A 3,883-nucleotide genomic window follows, 5' to 3' on the forward strand; every position below is an offset into this window, starting at 1 on the left:
TTATCTTCGATGCATTTTTCTCGATCTATTTCGGCTTGCTCTGCGTTTTGACATAAATGCGCGAGATCGTGATTTTCGTAACAAAGCATTTTCGTTTGGCTTCAATTACAAAATTTATCTATAGTCACAGCATGTTTAAAACACAACATTTGACATTCTCGATCTCAGATGAGCTCTTCATTCAGTCCTTGACCCTATTAAGGGGGGGAGGGGGGAGGCTGAGTATGGATGCTGAAGTAAATTATTCTAAATAATTATTTCTTAAAAAGACGTAATTGAACTGGATGCCCAACATATTATGCAACGACTTATTGATTATTGATATTGATTATTGAGGTCACCTATGAACAAAAAGATATCCAGTTATCAATTAGCAGCAGTTCGCAGGTGCTCTGCTGCTTTTTTAAACGCTCTTTATGGGTTTATTTCTTAAAAAGACGTAATTGAGCTGAATGCCCAAAATATTATGCAACGACTTATTGATTATTGAGGACACCTAGAATTCAACGATCAATCGAACTTACCTGTGAAGTTTGATCGTAATTATATGAGGTGTCCAGTCCGAAGATATAATTATTATTTACTATGTAGTACGCTCTCTAGATGCCAATGTCACAGAGGTTTATAGAGAAATCCACTCTCCCCGCAGTTCGCTGCTGTGCGCAATACTCTACCTATCATTATCGGTTTAGAAGAGGTGCATTTGCCTGTAGGGAGTGGTGGGAGGCGATTGATATGCTTCGCTGGACACCCATATAATTACGATCAAACTTCACAGGTAAGTTCGATTGATCGTTAAATTATATGAGGTGTCCAGTCCGAAGATATAATTATTATTTACTATGTAGATGTTTAGAGCTCTAAGGCAAATACACTAATGCGGGTGGTCAAGCTGAATGTCCATAAAACCACCGTGTTATCAATCCAAAACCCGCAAAAGCAAAACAATGTAATTTCCAAGAAAAATACAACTGAAATTCTATTCCACATAATGGGAAATAAACAAAAATATCAAATACCAAAAAGCAATCACTTTTGATTCATTAAAACTGTCCTCGCGAAAGCGTCTGGCTGATCAATCTGCCTATTGTAGAACCTGGCGAACGCCGAAGATTTCTCCGTCCATCCTGCCGTTCTTCTGATGGTCTCTAAGGAAAGGCCACGGCGAAAAGCCGCCGAGGTTGACGCATGTCTGGTAGAGTGTGCTTTAAAAATCTCCGTATCAACTCCGGCTGCTGCCAGACTCACCTTAACCCAGCGACTTAGTGTTTGCTTATTAGCTACGTTATGTGGCTTTTTAAAAGTCACAAATAAGGTATCCCCGTCTGGCGGGCGGAGACCCTTGGTTAGCGAAATATATTCTTTTAAGGTTGTTGCGACGCAAATCTTGGGATTGTCCACAAAAAAGGGTAATTCTAACACAGGTTGCACACGACCTACGCCCGTAGTCTTAATCCTGTCGGGAATAGGAATCCTAATTCTATCCGTATTCTCTAATATGTTTGATAATTTAATTAGAGATATGGTCTGTATCCGTTGACCAGATACCAGCGCTAGTAGGGTAACTAGCTTCTTGGAGACTGATTCCAAAGTTATAGTTGACTCACCCAGGAAGTAATCCAAAACAATCTGAGGGTCCCAGGTATGGGAGAATCTTGCTCTAGGTGGCCGCAAGTTGAGAACCCCTTTCAAAAATCTTTTAACTAGACGACACTGATCTAAATTTGTAGTTAAAATAAAGGACAATGCTGATCTATGACAGTTGAACGAAGCGTAGCCCGAATTCTTTGAATCCAACAATTCTTGGAGGAATTGTAATACACTTAGTTGGTTTGCGGAGAACTGATGTGTGTGAGTTCTCTGACAAAATTCCCACCAAAGCTTGTATGTGATGTCATATTGTGCGACGGTTGATGGAGCCACTGACTTCAAAATCGTGTTGATAGAACTTTCGGGCACTTGTCTGTGTTTGAAGGCTTCCCTGATAAAACGGTGACTGCCAGGGTAAGGCTCCGAGATAACGGATGGGGGCTGTTGCTGAAAGGAGAAATCAGTAAAGAATTATCCGGTCCCAAGTACGCTATCTCAATTATGGCCAATTTCCGGAATAGGGGATACCAAGGTTGTGATCTCCAATCAGGGACAACAAAAATACCGGTAGCCTCATCTTCCAGAATCTTATTTAAGGATCTCAGAATAAGACTAAATGGAGGAAAAGCGTAGAAAAAAAACCTTACGCCAACTTACTGTAAAGGCGTCAATCGCTTCCGCTTTGGTATCTCGTTGCCACGAAAAATATCGCGCACATTTCTTATTATTTTTAGAGGCAAACAAATCAACCTCCGGTTTCCCAAAAACTTTCACTATATACTCAAAAGCAAATTGAGACAAGCTCCACTCCGTGTCAGGAGGGAGAACTCTAGACTCAGCATCTGCTTGCCAATTGTCTTTAGACGATATATATGCCACACTAACCCATAAATTTCTTTGCTCGCACCAGCTCCAGATTTCTTGAGCCAATCTGTTCAGTCCTGAATACCGCACGCTACCCATGCGATTTACACATGCTATCGCTGTTGTATTATCTGATCTGACTAGAATATTACAGTCTCTGAGGTCTTGGGCGAAATTTTTTATCCCATTGAAAATGGCTAATAATTCTAACGCGTTGATGTGATACTTCCGTTCCGTTAAATTCCACCCCCCCCTCGCTTTATCTATCGTGGTACAGGCCCCCCAGCCCGTTAACGACGCGTCCGTAAAAATCTCCATTCTAAACGCCTCTTTCTTAAAATCGTTGTGTGCGGTAAAAATGTGCGAAATCCACCAGATTAAGTCTGAGCTAATTGACTTCTGTGGAATGCGCATCACCGCGTTAAAACTCTCATTGTAAAGCTTAAGTGCCTCTACTTTCGCCCGTTCCAGCGCCTTTGTATGCCTCCAGCCGTATTTAACCGCTGGGCAAGCAGCTACTAGAACCCCTATCAACCGAGCAAAGATTCTAATTTTGCAAGTATTACGCCTACGAACGGACTGCAATAACTTATAAATATGTAAACGCTTGTCCTTGGGAAGCGATAAGCGAAGTTTCGAGGTATCGAAAATAAAGCCTAAAAATTTACACGCCGTTTTAGGCGTCAAGCAACTTTTCGCATAGTTTATTACGAACCCGAGGGATTCTAAAAGATCGATACAAAGGTTCGTATGTCGCCTACAAAGGTCGAAGGACTCGCCAATAATCAAAAAATCATCTAAGTAGTTGACTACAGTCACCCCCTTGCCTCGTAGAAAAGCTAAGATGGGTTTCATCAATTTCGTAAAAACATACGGAGCGCAAGCCAAACCAAATGGCAAACACGTAAACTCGTAAAGCGAGTTATTATAATAAAATCTTAAAAATTTCCTGTGTTCCCCGTGAATCGGAACCGCGAAATAAGCGCTTTCCAGATCTATTGTGGTTTCACTAACTAGCTTCGCGGCTGTACGAAAATCCTCTAATTTAAAATGAGGTTTGTCAATGAAAGAATTAAACCCTTTCAGATTTAAAATTAACCGTTTCTTTCCGTTCGGTTTGGCAACCAAGAACACCCTTGAAATAAATTCATCCTGTGAATTGTAACATTTCTGTACGGCCCCTAGTATTATTAACTCATTAACAGCCTCCCGAAGATCGCTATCCTCTCTAAGAGAGACCTGCGGAAGGTGTCTTTCGGGAAGATGCGGCTGTATCGGCTTCCTTAATAAAGGTAACTTAAGACCCTTGACCCAACCCAAAATCACTGGGTTGGAGGTTAATTGTGACCAGGGTAAATAATGAAAAGCAATCCGACCGGCAAAAGGAGGACTCACCTCGACTACGTCGATTTCCTCACATAACGGTCGC

The sequence above is a fragment of the Photinus pyralis genome, unplaced genomic scaffold, assembly GCF_008802855.1.
Source record: "Photinus pyralis isolate 1611_PpyrPB1 unplaced genomic scaffold, Ppyr1.3 Ppyr1.4_LG9, whole genome shotgun sequence".
NCBI classification, from domain to species: domain Eukaryota; kingdom Metazoa; phylum Arthropoda; class Insecta; order Coleoptera; family Lampyridae; genus Photinus; species Photinus pyralis.